The sequence below is a fragment of the Heliangelus exortis genome, chromosome 14 (genome assembly GCF_036169615.1).
Source record: "Heliangelus exortis chromosome 14, bHelExo1.hap1, whole genome shotgun sequence".
Lineage (NCBI taxonomy): Eukaryota > Metazoa > Chordata > Aves > Apodiformes > Trochilidae > Heliangelus > Heliangelus exortis.
The window spans coordinates 18,242,496-18,254,436 of record NC_092435.1 but is presented as its reverse complement, the minus strand read 5'-3'; the positions used below and the strand labels follow the sequence as shown (position 1 = coordinate 18,254,436).

At 51.0% G+C, this 11,941-nt stretch overlaps 1 long non-coding RNA gene across 1 annotated transcript; it reads left to right on the top strand.

Moving 5' to 3' along the window:
- Window positions 1–7,860: 7,860 nt before the first annotated feature.
- Window positions 7,861–11,708, top strand: LOC139802637 (uncharacterized). Its single transcript, XR_011728732.1, has 3 exons — window positions 7,861–8,196; window positions 8,343–8,661; window positions 10,308–11,708. It is a non-coding gene; the product is annotated as an uncharacterized lncRNA (long non-coding RNA).
- The last annotated feature ends 233 nt before the right edge of the window (window positions 11,709–11,941 follow it).

Here is an 11,941-nt window from a genome sequence, read left to right as displayed (position 1 = left end):
TACGTCTGTGTGTGGCAGAGCCTGTGCAGGGTGTGACAGCCCTGTCCCTGAGATGCCCTTGGTTTGGCATCTTCCAATCCTCTTGGCAAAATCGCCGACCGTGACCCTCAAGGTGACCGAGTCCCGGGCGTAGCAATAAATCAGCGGCACAACAGGAAAAGCTCTGGGTGGGTGTGAGCCGGGCTGGGGGTGCAGCCGGGGGACCAGGGCGGGGGTGGGTGGGATGGGGACGGGGCCTTGCTGTGACAAACAGTGTCCCTGCCCCTGCTGCAGGGCGAGGCTCAGCACCGCACAGGGCGGGTGTTCAATCCCGGTGTCTGCCCAGCAGCAGGGCCGGGAGCTGCTGGGAAACAGCCCCTGGAAAACCACCGTCCCGGAGGGCTGTGAATCACACCCGCCCCGTCCCCCCCTCCACGGACTGATGAAGGGAAACTCCACACCGTCACTCCGGAGATTGGTTCATTGTCCGTGTAATGACTGCATTAATCAGGAAAATTAGATGTGGCTGAGAGGTGGGGGGAGGCACCGCGGGATCCTCAGAGCTGCATCCTGTAGCTGAGCTTCATCAGCCTGGCCCTGAACCCCCATCTCTAGGATAAACCGTGGGAGCAGGACATGGTCCAGGTGGGATGAAGAGCACCAGGACAGCAGGGGGGAGGGTCGTTGTCACCAGGGCTGTGTGGGCAGCACGTGGCTCACTCCAAGCCAGGGATGAGAAGGGAAGGGCTGAGAGGGACATGGAGCAAAGGGAGGTCATGTGGATAGGGATCTGCTTATGCTGAGGTGGCTGCCCCCGGCAGTACTGTGTCAGTGTCTCCTCCTGAGTCCTCTGCAGAGCAAGTGTCATCATGAGACCCTCCTTTCTCCTGCTTTCCAGCCAGGGCAACCCGTGGAGGGCTGCAGCAGCCCCAGCTCGAGATGTTTTTCCAGCCCTTTGGCAAGCGAGGTATGGACCAGGACTCTCCAGCCACAATTCCTGGAAGGCAAGGGAGGTTTTACACTGTAAAAAGGATGTAAGTGCTGCTCATCTTTATTTTTACAAAGCTGGTGCTGGCCAGAGAGCAGGATGGAGCTTTTTCCTCTTCTTGCTTTCTCTGGTGCCTTTCTCCATTAACCTCTGGTTTCTAGGAAACGATCTCTCTTGTTGATGGGCACCTGTGACAGTCACTTTAAACCTATTACTGACATGACAGGTTGCTTCATAGAAAGACTTCTCTGAGATGAAATGAGCTTTCCAGGAATGTGCTTTAAACACCCGAGGCTTGGATGCCAGGAGCGCCACAAATCACACTGGAAATGGCTTCCTCACCCCGCCGGGAGGGGAGGGCTCAGCCTGCCAGCTGCTGGGGTGACAACAGTGACACTGGGCCTGTCCCTGAGGCCTGGCCTGGTCCTGGGGGGCACACCAAGAGCCAGGGGTGCAGGAGGAAGCTGGTTTGAAGCTGTTGTGTGGCTGTGAGAAGGCTCATTCCGGAGAAGGTTGATGTTGGCTTTTTGTTGTTTTTTTTTTTTTCTTTGTATTTCCTCTGTAGTACATGAAAGAGGAAATTCAGGAAAAAACCCTTGCCAAAGCTCAAAAATCCCACTGATTTCATGGGAGCCCCGGGGCTTCACCCCTTCTCTGGGAAGCTGCAAAGCAAGGAGACAGGACAAATTACTACTTGTGTATCACAAGTGACATCAAGAGGCAGCCTCATCTGTTCCTGTCTGCCAACGCCAAGGGCTTGCACTGAGATGTGATAATCCCAGCCAGGAGCACAGAGCTGCAGTCCTCCATTCATGAGTGAAAATTCCTTTAACTTGTGAATTCACTCCAGGTTTAAAAAGAAAAGATGAAAAAAACCCACCAAAACAGCTTGAGAAATGGAGAGAACAAAATTACCCCCCTGAGCCATCCATAGATTGCGTGGGGTGAGTGATTGATAGTGTCTGTGCTATGCTGTCTGAACTAGCCTCAAATTAGTCCTGCTTAATAGAACTCTAATTGAGATTTTAAATACTCATCTGAACTCATCTGAAGTTCCAGCCCCTAAAATTGACTGCTCTTCATCACTAGACATGCTGAAGCAATGCTTAATGTCTCGCAGAAATATTCTCCTGGCCTGGTTATGGGATGGTGGATGATACCTGGACTGAGACCAGTGGGTACCAGTGTCTGGGGACACCAGGCCAGGTCCCACATCCCCAAGCTCTCCCAGGAGAACATCTCCCAGGAGAGCACGAACAAACCAGGGAGCATCACCCAGGAACCCGTGTGGATCCTCCTGGAGAAAGGCAGCCAGGAGCTGCCCTCCGGCCCTTGGGTGGGGGTTGCAAAGCTGAGCTGATCCCTTTTCCTGAGGAAGGCTCCTGTCAGCATTCTGCCCACCCTGGAGTGGGTCCCTGGTCAAGGCAGGAGCAGCACAAAGCCTATCAGATGGAAAGGAGCCCAGTTCTCCATGGCAACCAGAGAGAACTGGGTCAGCTGCGGGATGTGGGGAGGGAAACGCTCCCAGGAGTTTTGAAAGTAAACACACATCCAGCAAGGTACCGGGAGTTGGGGGATTGGCACCCAGCACCCCCTGAGCCATGGGGGGATGGGGAGAGGCTGTGCCAGCACTGGAGAATGCTCCTGGAGCCCACCCCAGCTGCACCATGCCAGAGCTTGTCAGGTCCCTGAGCATGGCCAGCAAAGACATCCTTTGGTGGCCATGGGCTTCTGTCAGCAGCTGTGCCTAGAAATGTGTCCTTCCTCTGCTTCTCCTCCACGCTGAGCCAAACACCTTCTCCTGACCTGCTTTCCTGTCCCTTCTGATGGAATTTGGGCCTTTTTTACCTGCGGAGCCAAGCGGGCTGCTTTTCCAGCAGCCACAGGGGAAGCATCACCACTTTCAGGTGATCCAAGGGTTTAGGTGACACTTGGACTTGACTGATATTTTATGTACCACAAGCATGGCAGTCACTTGTCAGATCTTTGCCCTTCACTTGTCACTGAAACCCCTGAGGTCTGTGCCTGCTGTCCAGGTGTGTGACCTTTCTGCTCTCCAGCAGCATCTGCAGTTGTAAACGCAGCTTCTCTGTCCTGCTCCACCTGGCAAGGAATGAAACACTCTTCACATCCACCCAGCTCCTCGAGAGCAGAGGAACAGTGCTGTTGACAGCAAGATTGGTGTCATTTCAGCTGGATGTTGACAGCTTGGACACAGCAGCATCCTCTGAGACGCCCTCAAGTTTCGGTCCTTGCACTGTGGTGGAGCTGGAGCCCAGCAGGCTTGAGGGCTCACGGCCAGGCTGGACTGTCCCCTGGGCCAGGATGAGGTGACAGCCAGATGAGCACATCCTCATTCAGTGGGAGCTGGGATCAGCCCCCAGCACAGCCGTGTTTGGGAGCACCATGTGCTGGATCAGGAGTTTGGTGGCTTCCAGACACCATCTCGGCTCAGGCTGGGGTTTGTCTGGGAAGGAAAGGGCTGTTCTGTGGGTGTCACTGCTCACAACATGCAGGGATTGTGCTTCAGAGAAAAGGCCAAGGGAGCACAGGGCGTTAGGAAGATAAAAATTGGGCCAGAGGGGGAAAAAGAAGTGATGTGTGCTCAGTGGGAGGGAGGGTTTGAGCAGGTCCTGTCCAGGGCCTGAGCACAGTGAGAGGAACTGAGGAGGTGAGGATCAGGTTCATGTGGCACAAGAAGACCAGGGAGCTCTTTCACCTGCCCTGGAATTGAAATCTTCCAGAGCCAGCTCTCACACCTCATTGTCTGTGCTCTCTGTGTGGCCTCATGAGAGGTTCTTCAGTTCATCTGTGCCCCAGGGCAGCTCAGAACCTCTTCAGGTGTCAGGGATGGCCCTGTCCTCACTTCTCTGGCTGCCACACCAGCCAGGACCTCCTCCAAGAGGGCTTCCCATGGTGATTTTGAGCTCAGCTTGTTAAGAAACTTCACTGTGAGAAGTCACTGCCCCTCTGGACAGGCTCTGACCTGGCTCAGCTGCAGCCAGGAGCTTCTTGGACCTCTTCTCTGAAAGCTCTCTTCTGAACTTGGGCTTCTCCATTCTCCGCTACAGACCAAGGATGGTGGGTGCACTGCACGTGCTCCCAGAGCTGCTGGTCAAGCCATGGACCTGAGCGATCAGAAACAAAGGTAGTGAAGGAATTTGTAATTAAATTGCCATTAGATGGGTAACAGATTGTCTGGCAGCTGACAGTGAGTGAAAACACTCCATTCTGTCATGTTTTATCAGCATGAAAACCATTTGCAAGTGCTCTAATTACATTCCTAATTGCCAATGTGATTAGGGACCTGCAGCTGTTCATTAAACGTGTGTCACCCTCAGCCAGCAATCTGTGGGACAGAATATTTAATTACTTGAATAGCACACTGTGTGAGGAGAGGCGATGGACAGGCCTGGAAGCAGAGTGAGGAGGAAAGGTACTTGTGGGTGTGGCCATCTCCTTCCAGCTCTGGGCACTCTCTCATACAACCTCTTGTAGGAATTTATTAAGCATCATCATTTAAAAAATTAGGTTTCCTGTCCGTATGACTCCCACAGGAGCTCTTCTGCCCTGATGGGCAAGAACTAACTTCTAATTTTCAGCCCCATGCTTATCTTCTATCTGGCTCTGCTCTTTGTCAAGAGCTTCTTGCTTCTGTTTCCTTCACTCCCTCCCAGCTCTTCCCCAGTGACCAGAGCGTGCCCAGCTTGCACTTGACAGATGGAGGCTCCAAGGTGCTCAGCTCCTTCCCCTGACCCTGTGTCTCTCTTGGCAACTCTTCCACCCTTTCCTTTCTCAAACATCAAATCGTTTGGGTTGGGAAAGACCTTTAAGATCACTAAGTCCAACCATCTCAGATGGGGTCTGACCATTGCTGAGATGGGTGGAGGTGCTGGGCTCCCCCATGGTCAGCCTCGGGCAGGGCTCAGCACCCCAGGGGTGCTGAGGAGCTGGGTGTCCACTCGTGGGAAGTGTTGGCTCATCCGGGTGGGTCCTAGACAGAAACACCCAGCTGGAGGGTTATGAGAGCCAAGACAACTTCCAGAAGAGTTTTCTAGGGAGGTGCAGTGTCCTCCTTGTCCGAATGCGGGTGCAGCAGAGCTGCCCACATGCCCCAGGGCTGAAAGGAGGGGTTTGCTTCCACTTTGCCTGAGAGTGTGTCCAGATCAGCTCATTTCTTCAAATTTAACACAGCCTGGTGCCTTAAAAATATTCTTGGCCACACCAGGGAGAGTCTTAGGAGGCTCCACCTTAATCCCTGTTTAATTTCCACTTAAGAAAATGTCACTGTGGATGTTTAATTAGAATTAATTCTGGGGTTTTGTACAGTTACTTTCACTTAAATAGTCTCAGTTTTTCCTGACTCTTCAAACAGATACTAAAGCATACTGAATCCTGCTTGCTGTTCATGAAGTCCAGCCTCTGCTCAGGCAGTCTGGATGAAGCCATGGCTTGCTGGAGCAACAGCTCTGGGTGCCATCCTCTGAGGACAGGACTCTTCCAACCAGACACTTCCCCTTTGCATTAGAGTCACTGGAGAGACACCGAGTGGCAATTACTTCCTCTAATTAATGGCCAGGTTTAACCAGGGCCAGGCTTCACCCAGTCATTGGGAAATGAGAGACTCCATGCCCAGCCCAGCACTCGAGAGTCATTCCCCATAAAGAGCTTTAAATGAAGAGCTTGGAGCTCCTTGTTGCAGGGGGCAGTGAATGACTGTCTGTGTCTGAGGCAGACACGTTATTGATGGAGCTGGGAGAATTCAGCCTTTCTGGTCTGCTGGAGATGAACCCGAGCTGGGTGATTGAGGAGCTGGCTGTCCCTGGCACTGCCCGGGTCCTTTGCAGCTCTTTGTTGCCAGAGGGTAACACATTAGTATTCAGCTGTATTTTAAGAGATTCAGATTTATCTTGGCTTTAATGAGACTGGTCTCTGTTTAATCTCCAAGTGCGGACAGAGCCGATGGCAAATGGGAATGGGACTGAGGTGTGTCCTGCAAAACCTCCTGCCTCCCAGCCACCCCAAGGTGTGCAGCTCCCATCAAGGATCACCCCCAGGAGAACCCCCAGGGGAGCTCTTTGGGGTGATCCCACACCAGGTGATCCTGCTCTGCCAGGGGGTTGGATTCAATGATATTTCCAGGTCCCTTCCAACCCCTGACATTCTGTGATGCAGTGAGAGGGGCTGCTAAGAGGGAGAACAGGGCTCCCAAAGGCAGAGAGTGTTCACAGAGTGTTAAACACACCTGCAGCATCCTCTGGCTGGGAATTTAAATGAAATAGTGCAGACGAAAACAGGCAGGGGTTCCACACAGTGTTAGGGTGGTGAGGAGTGTGGGGCTGCCAGTGGAGGCAACCAGGGGAACTTCCTGATGCTGTTATTATCTCCTTCCCTGTTAGAAAACAAACAAAAAAAAACCAAACCCAAGATGTGGTTTTACCAGCACATCTTGACTCCCTGGGGAGAAATGTGCTTTAGACAGACCCCAAACCTCCCACAGGAGGTGGGACTGAAATCCCCCTGCCCGCCCTCTGGAGCTGCTCAGCCAGGATTGATCAGGAGGTCACACCAGGTGATGGGAAGAGGCTGCTGAGATTAATGATTTGAACAATTATCCAGGAAGGAAATAATCTCATAGTTAAAATTCTTCAGCCCAGTGCTGTAAACACTGCCCTGGCAGGGGAGTTGCACAGGAGCATCACCCCTCAGCAGTGAGCCCTGGGCTTTGGATACACTCGTGTGGCACAAAGGTTTTCTTTCCTTCCATAGCACATAAAAATCAGCACAGGTACTTTCCATCACTGCCAGCTTTAGGGCACTTCAGAATTTGTGCCAGGCTTCTTCCTCCACTTCCAGGCTGCTGAGAAGAGGAGAAAGCTGTATCCTCAGCCCAGAACACCTTCAAAAAATAATTTTAAAAAATAGTAAAATCCTTATTACAAAACCAGATGAAGAGCTGAAATAAAATTAATGTACCTAAGGCAAAAACAAAAAAATTCAAATCAAAATTCTCCTTTTCGCCCCTTTTTTTCTCTTTATGTGTGTGTGTGTATCTATACACACACACACATATTTAGGGAACTTCAAACATTTTCCCTTCAGCTCAGCTGATCTTTTAACTCATTGTCAAGTGCTTTTTAAAGTGAAAAAGCATCAGAATTCCTCCTCCTGAAAAATGCCAAGACCCAGTTTTCATACCAACCATTTCAAACCATTTATCCACTCAGCAGCTTTTCAGATGGAGGAATCACAGAAGCTGCACAGGCATCTTCAGGCATCTGTATTTTTAAATTGAAAAAAGGGGGAAAGCAGTGTGGTTCAGAACTCGCTCCCCCCCTGCCCTTCCCATCACTTGCAGCTCCACACACAGCTCTCTGAACAGAGGTTGCTGCTCCCATGGTTATTCCATCCTTACCAAGAAAGGAATTAAAATGAAAAAATCATGGTTTTCTTTGACTTGTAGGCAAGGGGGAGCTGGAGCTGCAGCTGTGGGGACCAGCTCTCCCCTCTGCCAGCTCCCCACAAACCTAGGAATATAAATGAAACAAATGGGGGGGAAAGAAAAGCAAACAGAAAAAAACCCAGGGAACCAGGGAGGGAGCTGGTACCAGGTGATTTCACTGCACTTGGATGTTTTTTAACCAGTCTGGCTTCTTCCGAGACTGTTGCACTGGGGCATCCTATTTAAGCCAAAAAAAAGCCCAGATCAGGAAGTGTTCTTTCTGCCCAGAAATAATTAGGAGACATTTTTTCCATATGAGCCATTGCTGTAATGTTCCTCATTAAAATATGCAGTTATCCACAGAGTTCTGGGAGCATTCTGTTAATATTTTCAGCTTTTATGGCAAGGTTTTGGGCTTAAGATTTTTTTTTTCCTTCCTTGTATTCCCAGGCCTGTGACAGGCTGCCTGGCACAGCCCTGCAGAGGTGTCCCCATGGCTTTGGAAACCCAGGGATCCTCTGCAGCCCCTGCAGTGGTGCCCAGGAGTGTGCTGGAGCCAGGCTGAGTTTCCCAGGGCTCTGATGCTCACCACGCTGGTGGTCATGCACATCCTCATCTCCATTCCCTGGGGGGTTTTGCTGGGAAAGAAAACCTCTGGGATGAATGACATCTGTTTTGCTCCTGAACAAGGATGTGCCAGCCACACAGGATTTTCCAGGAAGGTCCACATGCTCTCATCCCAATTTAAGCTGTGTTTGGCTTGTCATTTTTTGAAGCCATCATCCAGGTAAGCTCTGCCTCCTGCACCCCAGGAACAGCCCCTAAAAACATTGTGTCCAGGGCATCTGTGGGATCTGAATGAAACCAAAGACCCTCCCCTGGAGACCAGCTCACCGTCTCCGAGATAATTATTTTTTAATTATTATTTTTCAGGAGGATAAGCGTGGAGGCACACGATCACCTGCAATTAGACGGGAGGCAAATTGTCCCCGTTGCCATGCAGACAGTGACAGGCAGCAGCACTGAAGTCGGCAGCTGTCAGGAAGCTCATTCTGGTGTCAGCACAGGGCTGGGGGAAAGCACAGGGAAGAAGAACAGGAACAAAGGTGTGAAAAGCAAAGGAGATCAGCAGCAAAGGGAATCAGCCATGAACAAGACCAACCCCAGACCCGTGTCACTACAAACACCTCCTGAGGTGGCAGCTGCCACGTGCTGTCCCCAGCATCGGGGGACACTGACCAACCCCAGCATGGTGAGTGCCACCTAGCTCTGGGGAAAACACTGCAGGGACAGACACATTTCAAAGCCATTTGTGTTGTCTTTAAACGAATTTTTCCTTTTCCCCAAACCCTCCCCAGTGTTTAAATCCAGGAGGGTTAAGGTGCCCGCTGACCCGCGTGGGGCTGCAGGAGATGGACGGGCTGGAGCTAAGGCATGGGGGACACAATTATTATTGATTTTCCCTGGCAGCACAACCAGCACCCACAACAGTGACAAATAACCTCTCACCAACTGCTTGACACATCTGTAATCCACGTTTTCTCCCCTTCAGTACAAAAGGTCTCCTGCCCTGCTCCCCCCATGTTCTGACAGTACACACACCCCAGCATTGCAAGGTATTTATTTTCCAGCTTGGCATTAAACCAAGGAAAGAAACAAAACTTATTCTGGATTTCCCCAAAGTCAAAAAACACGGCAGTTTTATTATTGAACTAAAAACCTGGTTTTTGGGGTTTTTTTTTAATTTTATTTCATTTGGAGGATGTTTGTTTCATTTTACTCTGAAGAAAACTCATTCCACATTTCAGAGCATTGCTTTGCAAAGAAAAATGGGATTATTTAATTTAAAAACCTTGGAATGAAACAGCTTTTCCCTGAACAGTTGCACTTTTCAATTTACCTTGGGCATTTTAATAACTTTTCTCAAAGCCATTTTTCAAGGCATTTCCCAGCAGCATGCCACCAGCTCTTCTTTCGAGCAAGAGATTTCAGCCTTTGCCAGGCCCTGCTGCAGCAGCCCCAGCCCTACTGAAATTGCACTCCAACACAATTACACTTCCAGCCAGCCCAGCCCCTCCCTTAGCTTCTCTTGCTGCCTGACAGGGTAAAATCCTCTTCACGCAGTATTTTGCAATCATTTTCCCTCGGAGAACCATTTCTCCCTGATACTGAGATACCTGATTTCCAGATCCATTTTCCTCCCACCAGCTTCTCTGCTTTAATTTCCTCTTCTCTTCTGTTTCTATTTGGGGGTTGTTTGGGTTTTTGTTTGGTTTTTTTTTTTTTTATTTGTTTGCATTTTTTGTTTTTGTTTTTCTTCTTGTTTGGCTTTGCTTTTGTATTTTGGTTTTGTCTGGGGTTTTTTTATGTTATTTTTGTTTTGGGATTTTTTGGTGTTGTTTTTTTTTCTTTTTTTGTTACCATGTAATTTTTACTGCTGGGAAAATAACCAAACAAACCCTCTTCAAGCACCTTGCCTTTTCCCAAATATATCCCACTTGTAAGCACTGTTAACCCCAGCCCCTAAACCAAAAAAGGTCCTGTGCATGCCCGGGGGTTGCCCTGCTCTGCCCATCCCTTTGGCTGGAGGCTCACCCCTTTTCTGTCCAGGCAGGGCTCCCCTGCTTCTTCCTCTGCATTAGCTGATTTTTGCTGGTTTTTTGGTTTGGTTTTTTTTTGGGTTTTTTTGTCTTTCTGTGGTTGAAAGATGCTGTCATGCCCCCATCTAAAATCCCATGGCAAAGCCCTTCCCAGCCCTGTCCTTGTCCAGCCCCTCTCTCCAGCCATTCCCAGGCAGCTCAGGAGTGGGAGGAGCCCTCGCTGTCAGTTTCTTTGCACTGTTATCTATAATACATGCAGTTTTGATCAATTTTTTACACGTTGCTTAATGCATAACAGGAACAGTGATATTCCACCGGCAGCACGAAGCAGACCCCCCCTCTGCCAAGCTGCTTCTGAAGCAAGTGTCAGCAGCAGAGGATGGTGACAGTTTCCTGGGGGATGCCAAGACAACATCTGCTGCCAGGCTTTCCATCAACACGCCTGAATTTTCACAACTCCAGTGCAAACATATTTACGGTAAATAACCCATCTCAGATGGAGGGGAAGCAGGTAACCTTTCCAGGCTCTGCAAACAGGCATTTGGTGCTGGCAGAAGCTTGGGAGCTGCTCACGCCTGGCCCTGCTGGCAGTGCCAAGGAGCTGCTCAACCAGCTGGATCCAGGCTCCCTCCTCACTGCACTGCACCCCAGCCTCAGCCCCGAGGCTTTTTTAGGGATGTTTTTCCCCAAAGGCCACTGCTCAGTCCTGCCCCCCAGGTACCTGCAGCTGCCGGGTTTCAGGAGGAGTGAAGGACCTCCCGCTGCCAGCACCGTGTCCTGCTGGAGCTGCTGGGATGGGCATCCCAGGGAAACCCAATGGATGTCCCTGACCTGGAGGTGCTCTGGGGGCACGGAGAGGTCCTGCACTGCTGCCCAGGCTCAGCTGCCTGTCACAGAGGACAGCAGCGTGAGTCCCAGCAGATTCCTGCTGCCTGCGGATGTTGAATGGCAGAGGAGGAATTTTCCTCAAGCCCCCAGGGCTGTGGGAAGCTCTGACCCGTGGGTCAAAGCCCTGCTCTGGGGCTCTTCTCGCCTGTAACCCACCAGCCACCAGCCTGAGCACCCAACCTGGCACCAGGATGATGCTTCTGGGGGCTTCCAAACCCCCATCAAACACACTCACAAGTCCTGCTGCTCCTGGGTGCTTGAGCAGGGCAGTGAGGACCAGGTGAGCAGCATCAAGGGGAGATGAAACCACCTTTTAGAGGGCATCAGCACATCCTCGAGGATGAAACCACTTCCTCAAGGTTCTCTCCTCTGCACGGCACAAAAGTCCTCTGAGTTTCAGTGGCTTTCTCAGCTTGTGGGTACAGGAGCCATGTAAAGGGTTTTCCTGGAGCTGCTCAGAGGTCCCAGGGGGCTTAGCTGGTGGGGCAGGCTCATGTGGCCCACCAGACACATGCCTGAGTTTTGTTGGCCCTGAAGGGCTCATCACCATGTCCCTGGCAGGAATTATCCCCTTCCCAGCTCCATCTGCCTGTAAAATATCTCTGAGCCATACCCATGTTTTATGGATTAAACTTAGGGAGCTGAAAGAGACGACGCCAGGGAGATTACAGAGGGAGCCTTCACGGGGAGCAGGGGAGGGATTTCCATCAATGAATCACTTGGCCACCTTTTATTTCATTTAGGTTTTTATTACAGAACTTTGTAATAGCGGTTGTGATTAATCTGGCTAATTCCCTCTGGCAATAAACACCCGGGCAGTAAATTACATGTTGTTAACTGGCTGCTGGCTGCCCATGCAGTGCAGGGCAGGGGAGGGCTGTGCTGCTGGCAGGGGGGTGGGAGCTGGGGCACCAGGGAGAGGGGCTGCTGGAGCAGGGTCAGGAGTCCTGACAGCCATCCAAGCCCAGTTATCAGTGCTGGTCTCAGTGGAGAGGGGTCAGGGCAGGGTGGGCTGGGTTGGCGTGGTCCATATTGGGCAGTGGG